The following is a 14220-nucleotide window of genomic DNA, read 5'->3' on the forward strand; positions in this document are numbered from 1 at the left end:
AGACTTGTCTAAAAAGCTATACCCTACACGATGAAATTCGCACTATTTTATGCTCAAATCAATTATGGACAGTTGGGGAGAGATACATAATATTTTGATTTTGATACATATATTTTACATATCAACATAAGTATTGTAAAATAAGTGGTTGCATTGTGCGAAAAAATTGAAATTATTTTTAAAAAGCTTCAGATTCGCAGTGCACCTTCGCTGTGCCATAAATTGTTATACCCTTGCAAGGTATTATAATATCAGTCAGAAGTTTGCAACGCAGTAAAGGAGGCACCTCCGACCATATAAAGTATATATATTCTTGACCACGATCAACAGCCGATCCGATCTAACCATGTCCGTCTACGCAAACTACTCTCACTTGCATATATGTCGGAACGGGCCGAATCGGATCATAGAGCTACCATAGGAATGATTGTAAAATTTTTACAAACAAAAATAAAACATTTCCGTTTTCAACAAAATTTGATCATATTTGAGATATAGCCATTTTATAGTACAATTTTATGAAAATTGAACTACTATATCATATAACTGTCATACTAACGATCGCAAGATATAGAGGAAAATGCAAAACTGGGAATGTAAAACTGTAAATATAATGTGTTCATCAGAACACGAAGTAACAATCGACTCAGCACAGTAAATACGCATGCTGATGTGTCAATGGTGGCAAAGGCGGAGGAATTACCAACCCTGCCTAAAATCCAGATTCCCACATTTTTTGGTGATTCCAAAGAATGGGATCTGTTTTATGAGCTATTTACAGAGCTCATCCACACAAGAGAAGATTTAAGTCCCTCTCTAAAATTTAATTATCCCAAGTCAACATTAAAAGGAGAAGCCAGGAATGTAGTTACTCATTTATTGCTAGGCACCGGAGAAAATTACGAAGCCACTTGGGAGTTCTTGACCAAGCGGTATGAGAACAAAAGAAAAATATTCTCAGATCATATGAATAGGCTTATGGATATGCCAAATTTAAATTTGGAATCGGATAAGCAAATTAAAAGATTTATTGACACGATTAATGAATCTATATACATTATAAAGTTAAAGGCACACTTATCCGAAGAGGTCGATGCTGTTTTTGCGCACATTATTCTGCGAAAATTTAATAAAGACTATTTAAATTTATATGAAAGTCATGTCAAAAAGACAAAAGACTTTTAGGCACTTTCTGATGTTATGGTATTTTTAGAACAAAGACTTAATTCTATATCATCATTTTCACAGGGAGATAAACCTGTGACGAAAATTATTAGTACAATGGCCAATAATCATAGCGAAAATTGTACATGTTGTAAATTACTAGGGCATTATTTAGTTCAGTGCTATAAATTAAAAAAAAATAAACCCAGCAGAAAGAACTGACTGGGCAAAAAAGAATCAAATTTGTACAAGATGTCTAAGGCATCAAAATTTTAAAAGATGCACAAGTGAGCAGCTATGTGTGACTTGTAACAAACCTCACCATACGTTACTTCATATTAGGATCCAAGAGAAAGTGAACACGTGTAGAACAACGGAGCAAGCGTTGTTAGCTACAGCCCTGATTGAAGAGAAAGTGGTGGCTTTGAAAAATTAAGAGCTTTGATTGACAGTGGGTCTCAAAGTACTTTTTTTTTCCATTTTGACTGAATTTATTATTGTAAATTACTGTAGTGTAGCAACTTATACAGTAGTGAGCGGAGGAGTTCATTGGATTATTACAAAAGTGTAAGAAGTGAAGAAGTAACAAGTGGCAGGGAGTTTAGTTAGTGTTTAATAAATTTTCCTTCTTGGTAGGTCCGAGGGATGAATCCTTTAAAGTCTGCGCCTTGCCCGCCGAGACGCAAGTCTCCTGGCTAGAATGTTTGGATGAGACATGAGCTTATTTTTGTAATGTTCGGCTTGTTCATTGATAATATCCCCTAACAAGGGAACTTTAAGGTCCCTCGCTAAGTCAATGTTACGAATAAACCACTCAGCACCAGTAATTCTCCGCAGGAACTTGCTTTGGAAGACCCGGATGCAACTCAGATTAGTTTTGGCCGCTATGCCATAAACTTGAATCCCATATCTCCAAGTAGGGGCAGGTATTGACTTGTATATCTGGACCTTATTCGCCAGACTCAGGTGATTATTTGCCTTTAGGATCCAGTACAGCCTTCTGGCCTTATCCTTCAATGAACGCCTAACTAACCTTGTATGCTTGGCGAAGGTTAATCTAGTGTCCAGGGTGACCCCCAGGTATTTATAATCTCTGACCTGCTCAAGAAGCTCTACATACAGGAACAGTCCAGGGCACGACTCCTTTCTGAGGGAGTGCGTCACTACAGCACACTTTGCCGGATTAATTGATATATTCCAGCGACAAGCCCAATTCTCAAACCTTTTGAGGTACATCTGAAGCATATCAGTGGCGTCATAGATACAGTTGGATCTGGAGAGGACAGCAGTATCGTCAGCAAATGTGGCCAGCATAGATTACATCTGTCTGAGAATTATTAAGAAAGAGAGCTCCAAAAGATTTGTTGTTTTTTATCTTCGCTTAATAAGACCATGTTGACATGGAGAAATAACCGATCTACAAAGGTGCTGTAAGTGAGGGGTGATAATGTTTTCAAATAATTTAGGGATGGCCGACAACTTAGAGATTCCTCTATAATTGCTGGCATCCAATTTTTTACCTTTTTGTGGAGAGGAATAATAAACGATTCCTTCCAAATAATGGGAAAGTGGGAGGTTTTTCAGGACAAGGTAAACAATTTCAGAAGGGGATAGCACATGGCGTCGGCACAATACCTGAGTACACAGCCAGGAATTCCGTCGGGACCTGGCGAATAAACTGGCTTGACATGATGAAGATCTAAAAGAAGAGAACTTTCGTTTAGGCTAGGACAGAAAATTAAGTTTGATTTGGGTATGTCGTAGTACTATAATTTCAGAGGAAGCTTCACAAATTCTCCAATTACCAAAATTAAAAAATACGCAGAAATTAGTGGGGTTTCCACAAGTAAAAGATGCATTTCAAGGCATACAGTAAATTTACAAATCAAAACACAAAAAAAGGATAAAAATAATTTGAAGGTAGGTGGGATAATCCTACCAAAATTAATGAAGGCACTATCAGGTCAAATGATTTACATTGACACGCAAAGTGGGATAAATACCGGCTTGCTGATCCCGAATTCAACAAGCCAGGTAGGGTGGACCTAATAATAGGAGCAGATCTATATGCATACACCTTTAAAAATGGAATAAAAAATAGATGGACTCCTAGGTCAAAATACTGCATTTGGATGGATAGTGTCGGGCTGCACAAAACGAAAGGCGATAACACAATAGTTGCAACCATGATTGAGTGCAAAGATATGGAGAGATTTTGGGAATTAGAAGAAGAGAGTAAAGATGACTTAGAATTTCAGATATGCGAAGAAAACTTCATAAAAACAACCAAAAAAGATTCGTCAGGTCGATATGTAGTACCAATACCTTTTAAAGAGGATCAAGTTTTGGGGGATTCAAAAAGCCAAGCGATGACACGGTTCTTAAATCTAGAGAAAAAATTAAGTAAAAAATGAAAATCTAAAACAATATTGTAAGTTTATAACTATATATATACAGTGGGCATATGATTGAATCTAAGTCAGAAGGAAAATATTACTTGCCGCATAAAGTCGTTATTAGGGATTTGAGTTTAACAACAAAGTTAAGAGTGGTTTTTGATCCGTCTGCAAAAACAACTAATAATAAAAGCCCTAACGACATTATGTGGATTGGACCTCGAATGCAAAAAGATATTTTCGATATTACTTTAAAATGGCGTAAATGGCAGTATGTAGTTTCAGCAGATATTGAAAAGCTGTACCGACAAATAAATATTTCGGAAAAAGATCAAGAATATTTGCATATACTTTGGAGAAATTCCCCCAAAAACAAGATACAGGATTTTAAACTGACCACAGTTACATATGGTACGGCATCAGTTCCGTATTTAGCAACCAGGGATGATAGGAAATCGATGTCAGGATCAGTTAATTAAAGAAGTTATTATAAACTATTTCTATATGGATGATTTAATGACTGGATCAGACAGCATTGAAGAGTCCAAGAAAATAGTATGGCTGATTTCAATGGAGTTGCAGAAAGTAGGAATGAATTTAAGAAAATGGATCTCCAACCAGAAAGAAATTATTGATACAGTTGAAAATGCGGGCGACAATAAAATATTGAGTTCCAATGGGAACCTTTGAAAGATGAGTTTAAATTTGCAGTTAAATTGAAAGATAATAAGAAAATAAATAAAAGGCGGGTGTTATCAAACTTAGCCAAAATATATGATCCATTGGGGTGGTTGTCTCCAGTGAGTATAGTGGGAAAATCTCCTAGGTTTTCTAAGCTAAGTAGCATTATGATATTGACTTTGATTGCTTTGGTTTGCCAGGTATCCAGTGTGTCAGCTATAAAACTAAAAAAAAAATGTGTTTGATGTACAGAAAATAAATAGTACTGCGGCTATATATTTAGATCCACTAGGAGATGTAGAAATTGTAAGTACATCTTGGAATTTAGTAATTTATTATAACATGGATGCATATTTCAAGATGATTTCAAAAGGAAAAGCTCTGATAAAGGAAATGAGAAAAGTTTGTGGCAAACTTCATAGCTTTGAAGATCAATGCCATTGATTATAGGTTCATTGTATCATATTTTATTTGGTATAATGGATGAAGATGACAGGGAACAATTTGAAGAAGATATGAAGAACTTATTAGACAATCAGAGGAACATAGATAAATTAGTTCAAAGGCAAACTTCAGTGGTTGATTCAACTACTAATTTATTAAAAAGAACAACGGAGGACGTTAACACCAATTTTAGGAGTATGCAAGTAAGAATTGAAAACATGACAGAAGTTCTTAAGGAAAATTACTGTGTACAAAGAATCGATAAAATTCTTTATAGTAACCAAACAGCTTCAATCCTTGATTGAAGAAGGTGAAAAGGTTCAATCAGGAATTATAATTTTTTTTATTGATATTAATCACGGTAGGCTGAATACGAACATCCTTTAAGGCCAAATCAGCTTAAAAGTGAGATTGCTAAAATTCAGGAAAATCTGTCGGAAAATTTAATAATTCCAGGGAAGAGGTCAGGTACGGAACTTAAGGAGGTGTATTGACAGCGAGGGGATTATTTATGGAGAATAAATTGATCATCAGTGCAAAGGTGCCTTTGTTTAGTAAGCATCCGTCTAAATTGTTCAGGCTAATTCCGTTGCCTATTAGGAATGTAGATAAAATGATAATGGTACACATAACTTCCGAATATTTGATTTATAATTTTGAAATCGATTCGTATCATATAATGAGTGAAGCAACTTTAAATCAATGTCAAAAGTGGCAACAAAGTAAAAGGATATGCAAAGGAAGTTTGCCCTGGAATTCTGCGAATGACAACGCATGTGAGGTTCAACCGTTAAAACCAAATAGAGCTTCGAATTGTGTATATAAAACAATAGTTGGTTCCACAAGTTACTAGGTAGAATTAGAAAAGAAAAGTAGTTGGCTGTTTAAGGTTCCGCTGAATAACAAAATAAGGGTGCAATGTACTGGGTCTCAAATGGAGTTGTATGAATTGCCTGAGCAAGGAATTTTCAGTATTGCGCCATATTGTACTGCAAGAACGGATGACAAAATTTTGATAGCACATCATAACATTCAATCGGAAAGTGAAGAGACTCAGTCATCTCCATACATAGGAGATGTTAATGAAGTTCCTAAACTTATGTGGGATCCGTTAAAACTAACGCCATTAAATTATACAGTTGAAATGAATAAATTGAGGAAAGAAATGAAAGAACTTAAAGAAAACCATCCACAATTGAAGGATTTGCATTTCCATCATATTTCCGGACATGCTGGTCTTATATTTTCATTGATAATTATGGCAGTTTTGATAATATACTTTGTAGAGATGTTTTATTAGGCAAAGATTAAAAGCCATAACTTTCGCCGGCCCATTGCCAGGAATTTAAAATAGAATAATTTTAAAAAAAATTTGTATAAATATATTTAAATTTACAGTCCACTAAATCGTTGTTTGCACAAATGTCAAAAATAAACAAATATTGTTAACTAAATGTCAAGCTGGCCGGGCCTTTGGCAGAATGTTCATCAGAACACGAAGTATTATAAGTTTTATTATTAAGAAACCAAATTTAAGCCATTGTAAATTTAAGTTATAAGAAAATCAATGTTTAAAAAGGAAATATAAATGAACAAAGAGAGCACGATTTAAGTTAAAAAATAAAATGAAATAGATAATTACAGTCCACTAAATCATTAAAGCATAATTGTCCATAAGCAATGTAATATGTAAATCTTATGTTAGTTTTGCCGGCCTTTGGCAGCCTTTGTATACTTATATCAGAGAGATAAGAGCTTGTCTATGTATAGGCAAGAGAAATGTAGCTACACCAAAGTGTTGCGCGTCTGGCCTGCAGATGTCCTGTACTCTAGCACATGTGTGCATACCTAACTTAACTAGGTACCTAAATCACTTTGTGGGTTATATGACCTCCTGCGAGTGGTCACCACATGTTAAAGCTAAGAGCGATAGAATGTTTCCCGCGGTCGGGGATATACCGATCCGTGGGTCTAGAGATAAGGATATTAAAATCTCATGTTAGCTACCTAAGCTAGGACTTTAAGAAATAAAATTCAGTTTGATATATCAACTCAACAGTGTTAGACGCGTGTTTCATTCACAGCCTCTCTAACAATATGTATAGGTAAACGAAATAAAAGAAGGCATTACTTCATCGATTTTTATATCTTTGCAGGGTATTATAATTTAAGTCAGAAGTTTGATACGCAGTGAAGAGGCACCTCTGACCATATAAAGTCGATCAGCATCAACAGCCGTCAATCTGGTCATGTCCGTCTGTCTGTCCGCCTGTCCGTTTCTACGCAAACTAGTCTGTCATTTTTGAAGCTATCTGAATGAAACTTTGTAGTTACCCTTCTATATACTCTCACTCGTATATATGTCGGAACGGGGCGAATCGGACGATTATATCATATAGCTGCCATAGTAATGATCGGAAAATTAAAAAAATAAATATGATAACACTTTTAGTTTTCAACTAATCAAATTTGATCAAATTTGAGAAATTGCCATTTTATATTACTCTACAATTTTGCGTAAAATTTTATGAAAATCACACATTTATATGATATAGCTCTCATAGAAACGATCGAGAAATTATTATAATTAAAAATTTAAACTTTTTTGTTTTAAGTTTTAGTTTTCTTAAAAAAACTTAGTTTTAAGGGGTGGGCAAGTGATTTTATTTGGATTTAAGACATGGGCAATCGTTTTTATTATAAATATTTTATTTTAGGTGGTGGGCAAGCGTTATAATAGTTTTAAGTTGCCCAACTTGGAGATTTTGAAAAATTTTTGATGTTTCATATTTTTGGAACTGGACGTGGGCAAAATTAAAATAGTTGGTAGGCAAACATGGGCTACGAATGGGCAAACGATTCCAGTTTTCAAATTTTCAAAATTGAAAATTTCCCAATACAAGTTTGAAAATTCTCTAAGCTTGAAGTTATTTCAAAATTCTAAATGGTGGGCAAACGATGTTATTGTGATTTCTCAGAAAAAAATTTTAAGCAAGTCAACTTTTGGTTTTTCGAAAAATGTGAAAATGTGGCAATTGTTTTGTGATTTGTTAAAAAAAATTTTGAGCATGTCAGGTTTTGTTTTTTATAAAATGATTAACGGTAGTAGTTTGAAAATGCTCTTGCTTAAGTTCCGTGAGTTTAAATAGTCAAGTGAAGTTATTTAATTCTTAATGGTGGGCAAAGATGTTTTGTGATTTGTAAAAATTTTTAATCAGTCAGCTTTTGGTTTTACGATGATGAACATTTTCTAAGTTGAACATTTTCAAAACTGGACGTGGACAAGAAAAAGTAAAGGGTGGGCAAACATGGGCAAACGATTTCAGCTTTCAAATTAAAAAAAAAATCCCGAACCCAGCTTCTTTGATCTCATCCGATGCACTTTTAAACTCTTAACCATCAACATCATCTTCATCAGCATTAGTATCATGTTCACTTTCATCATCACAGCCTGATCACCATTCATCAAACCCTCCACCAAAATCCACAAATATTCTACCCGTTGATTACGTGTTGCTTCCAACTGCTATTATATATGTATGTGAGATATAGGACTGGAAAATTTATGCCTTGCCGAGCAGTCTTAGACTCGGCGTCTCAGTAACGCAGTCCAATTTTTTTTTCTCATCTTCCATCGTCCGAGTTGCAATACCAATACACTTGGAGTGCATAATGTTGTCGCACAGACAACAGCCGATTGTAAATAGCGTTTTTCCAGGATTTGGCAAAACAGACAACATTTCCGGACCTTAACTTACCACTGTACTTGTACTTGAGAAAAAAAGCAGAGCTATAAAGACAAGAAGTGAAGAGTCACAGCGAGAGCGAGAGAGCGTAGGAGAGGTAGGTAGTGAGGTGGAAAAAAGATAAGACAAGAAGTGCAGCGGCAAAGCGAAAGCGAGCTGTTGCGACGGCGCAAACAAAAGCAAAACAAAGAAAGACACAAAAAGTGTTAGACCGAGTCCTTCAGTGCTGCGGAGCGCAACTACTGTGTAACTAGGCGAGAATTGCTAGCTGTTGTGTTGGCCACGTAACATTCCTATTCCTACTTATATGGACGGAGATTTTTCCGGCGCACGGACCACTCGTGCCTCCGATGGCTATTCAACTTTCGGGAACCTGAAGTAAAGGCGTATTGGCATCTGTTCGAACAGCTCGAACGGCAAACCCGGCTCTGGTCGTGCCTCGCTCTCTTCAGTAAGAAGCCATTCGCAGCGCCCATAACTCAACGACCAGTGGATACTCGGCATAAAACAACGGTTGCCAAGCTGAAGAAACGCTACTTTTGGATCGAGCAGTCCGCCGACGTAGTCATTGGTGTGCCCGCTGTACCGATTGAAGAGGACCAAGTCACTGACTTCATTTGAAAACACGGATGCATTTTGATGACGCTGCTACGAATTGCGGCCTCCAATGACCAATAACTTGTCGCAAGGGAAAGGAATGGAAAATATTCTAAATATGGGAAATAAAACCAATTATAAACACAAAAATCAGTGAACGGACGTGTTTTTTCTTGCGTTCACCTTTTGTGTTAAAGTTTGCAAATAACCACCGGAGTTAACTTAAATTTTCTATTTTGTGTCAATAACTTACCGTTCACTTCGCGTGTGCATGCAGCTATTCTGATTTTTGTGTTTATAATTGGTTTTATTTCCCATATTTAGAATATTTTCCATTCCTTTTTGTGTCTTTCTTTGTTTTGCTTTTGTTTGCGCCGTCGCAACAGCTCGCTTTCGCTTTGCCGCTGCACTTCTTGTCTTATCTTTTCTCCTACGCTCTCTCGCTCTCGCTGTGACTCTTCACTTCTTGTCTTTATAGCTCTGCTTTTTTTCTCAAGTACAAGTACAGTGGTAAGTTAAGGTCCGGAAATGTTGTCTGTTTTGCCAAATCCTGGAAAAACGCTATTTACAATCGGCTGTTGTCTGTGCGACAACATTATGCACTCCAAGTGTATTGGTATTGCAACTCGGACGATGGAAGATGAGAAAAAAAAATTGGACTGCGTTACTGAGACGCCGAGTCTAAGACTGCTCGGCAAGGCATAAATTTTCCAGTCCTATATCTCACATACATATATAATAGCAGTTGGATGCAACGCGAAGTGAACGGGTAGAATATTTGTGGATTTTGGTGGAGGGTTTGATGAATGGTGATCAGGCTGTGATGATGAAAGTGAACATGATACTAATGCTGATGAAGATGATGTTGATGGTTAAGAGTTTAAAAGTGCATCGGATGAGATCAAAGAAGCTGGGTTCGGGATTTTTTTTTTAATTTGAAAGCTGAAATCGTTTGCCCATGTTTGCCCACCCTTTACTTTTTCTTGTCCACGTCCAGTTATTGAAAATGTTCAAAATAGAAAATTTCATCATTTTCGAAACTCCAAAGGTTATTTGCTAAAATTTTTTTCTGAGAAACACAATAACATCGTGTGCCAACGCATTAGAATTTTGAAATAACTTCAAGCTTAGAGAATTTTCAAACTTGTATTGGGAAATTTTCAATTTTGAAAATTTGAAAACTGGAATCGTTTGCCCATTCGTAGCCCATGTTTGCCTACCAACTATTTTAATTTTGCCCACGTCCGTTCAAAAATATGAAAGATGAAAGATGAGTAAAGAACTCCAAGTTGGCAACTTAAACTATTATATCGCTTGCCCACCACCTAAAATAAAATATTTATAATAAAAACGATTGCCCATGTCTTAAATCCAAATAAAATCACTTGCCCACCCCTTAAAACTAAGTTTTTTTAAGAAAACTAAAACTTAAAACAAAAAAGTTTAAATTTTTAATTATAATAATTTCTCGATCGTTTCTATGAGAGCTATATCATATAAATGTGTGATTTTCATAAAATTTTACGCAAAATTGTAGAGTAATATAAAATGGCAATTTCTCAAATTTGATCAAATTTGATTAGTTGAAAACTAAAAGTGTTATCATATTTATTTTTTTAATTTTCCGATCATTACTATGGCAGCTATATGATATAATCGTCCGATTCGCCCCGTTCCGACATATATACGAGTGAGAGTATATAGAAGGGTAACTACAAAGTTTCATTCAGATAGCTTCAAAAATGACAGACTAGTTTGCGTAGAAACGGACAGGCGGACAGACAGACGGACATGACCAGATCGACGCTGATCCTTATTTCAACCGATCAGAATAGATCTTTTAATTGGTGCTGGCCTCGTTTTCGAAATAATCGCTACGGAACAAAAGGGCACCACAATTCTTTTTTCCTCACCATTGCGTGTATAAGCAAGAATACACGAGCACCAAGCTTGCAGGGCCAACAAATATTCAAATAAAATCTTCAACATCCTGCTATAAGAGCCTTATGATGAGGAGGAATCATTCCCAGTTGGAGCAAAAATTGTTTGTAGAGATTTCTATGTGGATGATTTAATAGTGATTTAGTTAAAGAGGTGAGAGAAATTCGTTGCCAGGTAAAGGAACTACTGTCGCGAGGGCACTTTCCAATTCGCAAATGGTGTTCGAATGACGCAGGAGCCCTCGAACGGATGTCTGACTGCGATAGGGAACAGTTAATAAAATTTCACGATGGATTGGATATCGCCAAGGCCTTAGGATTGACCTGGGATCCGGCGTCTGATTAGCTCCTATTTAATTTCTCTCAAATACTTACAACTCATCGACCCACCAACAACAACAATTGATAAATTGTATGATCCAATTGGTCTAATTACACCAATCATTACAAAATCTAAAATCTTTCTGCAATTCTTATGGATTGCTAACGTGGATTGGGATGACGTATTGCCAGAGCCCTCAGTTTGTAGTCATCCAGAACATAAAATTTCTACGATTCGCACTACAACCACAGATGTCCGTTGAATTGCATGGATTCTGCGATGCTACCTTATCAGCGTATAGCGTGCTTATACTTGCGATCGGAAGTCAATGGAGAATTAAAAGTCCAAAAGGTTCACTTTGTCAAAGAATATAGGTTTCTCAGCCAGGGCAAGCCTTGTCCGCAGGCATGCAAACTAATTTCACTAAGGCCAATGCTCGGTTTCGATGGATTACTTCGCGTTGGCGGAAGGCTGCAGAACTCAAAATAGGACTACGATAAGAAGCATCCGATATTGTTACCCAAGGATTAGGTAGTCACAAAGGCAATCATCTTTTATTTCCATAGGAAATAAATCCATGCAGGATCACAAGCATTGCTTTCCACATTGCGACAAAGTTATTGGTCAATTGGAGGCCGCAAATTCGTAGCAAGCGTCATCAAAAAAATGCATCCGATGTTTTCAAATGAAGTCAGTGACTTGGTCCTCTTCAATCGGTACAGCGGGCACACCAAATGACTACGTCGGCGGACTGCTCGATCCAAAAGTAGCGTTTCTTCAGCTTGGCAACCGTTGTTTTATGCCGAAGTATCCACTGGTCGTTGAGTTATGGGCGCTGCGAATGGCTTCTTACTGAAGAGAGCGAGGCACGACCAGAGCCGGGTTTGCCGTTCGAGCTGTTCGAACAAATGCCAATACGCCTTTACTTCAGGTTCCCGAAAGTTGAATAGCCATCGGAGGCACGAGTGGTCCGTGCGCCGGAAAAATCTCCGTCCATATAAGTAGGAATAGGAATGTTACGTGGCCAACACAACAGCTAGCAATTCTCGCCTAGTTACACAGTAGTTGCGCTCCGCAGCACTGAAGGACTTGGTCTAACATTCCAGTACGCGCTCCTGGCCGTCTTGTCGTTGCCCGAGCACGGCTCCCGCCCCATGGTTTGACGCGTCGGCGTCAACGATAAATATCCCATGACTTCGAGTGTATCGAAGGCACCGTGGGCCGCTGCTGACCATGTGAAGGGGCGCTTAGCTTTCGCTAGGTCGTGTAGAGGGCGGGCGATTGTGGCGCAGTCGGGAATAAACTCGCGGTAGTACGAACATAGCCCCACAAAGGAGCGTACTTTCTTTTTGTTTCAAGGTGGTGGCTACTCGGCGACATTTCCTTAAGCCATCGCGGCGTTCAATGTGTTCCAGTTAAGTCACCTTGGTTCGAAAGAAATGGCACTAGCGGGGACTCAGCTTCAGTCCTACGCTCTGCAATCTATCGAAGACGTGCTGCAAGTGGTCCAGGTGCTGCTCGGCTTTACGAGAGTGTACGATGATGTCGTCGAGGTAAACCAGGATGAATTTTCGTTTCCAACCGGAGAATAAGCCGTCCATCAACCGCTCAAAGGTATCTGGCGCGTTGATCAAGCCAAACAGCATTATGTTAAATACGAATAGACCAGAATCACACGTGAACACGGTTTTAGGTCTAGAGTCGTGGTCCATCTCCACCAGGCTGTAGCCGCTCTGGAGGTCCATGGTAAACAGCAGGCACCGTGCATAGTGGTTAAGATGTCGTCCATCTTCGGTAGGGGATACGAATCCTTGACGTTGATGTCATTTGGACGTCGATAATTCACACAGAACCGAGTGGAACCGAACTTTTTTCTTCTTTTTTTTTGATTACGCCTGTAATCTTCATGTCGGCGACGAGCTGCTCCACCTCGCCTTTCCTGTCCATCGCTGGGCGACGCACAGGTTGTTCCATAGACAGAGATTGACCAGTGTCTATGCCATGTCGCGTTAAATCGGTATGCCCCGAGTCGTCGTCGCTTTGGGCAAATAACCGAGTGAAGCCGTCAATCAGGGCCGGCCATTTTGAGTGAAGGTGGGCCGGCAAGTCCGGGGGCACTTTTGCGAAGGGTAACGCGCCGTACCCCGTCGGTTCGCGGGCTCGCCACAATTACTGGTAGCTCCACGGGTTCCACTTGTACTATCTTTAGTGCGGGTAGCTTGTATTCCTGGATGCAGGGTGATGGTATCGCTTGCGCTGTCCACCAAGGTACTGCCCAGTAAAACATGGAGCGGCAGTTGAGAACTCTTTCTCCGTTTGAGCAGGGTCCGGCAAAGTCGTTTTTCCGGCAGGCAGTCGCTATATGGCGGAATACTGGTAGGTGCAGTCGAATAAAGCAAATTCCGCTGCGGTGAATTCGGGTCATATAGTGGCAGAGATCCCAGCGGAAGCCGTAACTGCAAATCCTTCAGATCCACGGTGGCCTCATGGCGCAGCAGAAAATCCAAGAGGCTAGGAGTGCTACCTTTCTACCAGCAAGAACTCTTGGGCGACCGGTTTTCCGGCAATTTTCAGTCTGGCGTTCACTCGAGCGGTGGCCACGAATTGTTCGTGGTTTAACTTGTACTGAAGTGCGGAAAAAATTAAATAACTTCCCCAAGTCTCAATGCATTAACACAAAACTTGTCACTTGGGAGTTCTTGGGGTCGCTGATCACGAATCTGTAGTCGGATTTCAAAAATTCAAAATGGCGGATCCAATTTGGCGGACAATTTTTTGAAAAAGTGATCGGACTTACTTGAAATTTTATACATGGGCGCGTTTGGGATCGCTGATTACGATTCTGAAGTCAGATTTCAAAAGTAAAAAAAAATTTTTTTTTTTAATTTTTTTTCTGTTTGTTTTCTGTACTCCGAGCGAAAATTAAAATT

The 14220-nt window shown here is 38.5% G+C and overlaps 1 protein-coding gene and 1 long non-coding RNA gene across 7 annotated transcripts in view; one reads left to right on the forward strand and one right to left on the reverse strand.

Annotated features, from left to right (window-relative positions):
• The window catches only part of Nipped-A (Transcription-associated protein Nipped-A), a 321958-nt gene that overhangs the window by 200783 nt on the left and 106955 nt on the right, over positions 1–14220 (reverse strand). The window lies entirely within an intron of this gene.
• Positions 3628–5225, forward strand: LOC147645013 (uncharacterized). Its single transcript, XR_015272033.1, has 2 exons — positions 3628–4547; positions 4602–5225. It is a non-coding gene; the product is annotated as an uncharacterized LOC147645013 (long non-coding RNA).

This window comes from Drosophila serrata, unplaced genomic scaffold (assembly GCF_035046125.1).
Source record: "Drosophila serrata isolate PLE 108 unplaced genomic scaffold, ASM3504612v1 contig_34, whole genome shotgun sequence".
Taxonomy (NCBI): Eukaryota; Metazoa; Arthropoda; class Insecta; order Diptera; family Drosophilidae; genus Drosophila; species Drosophila serrata.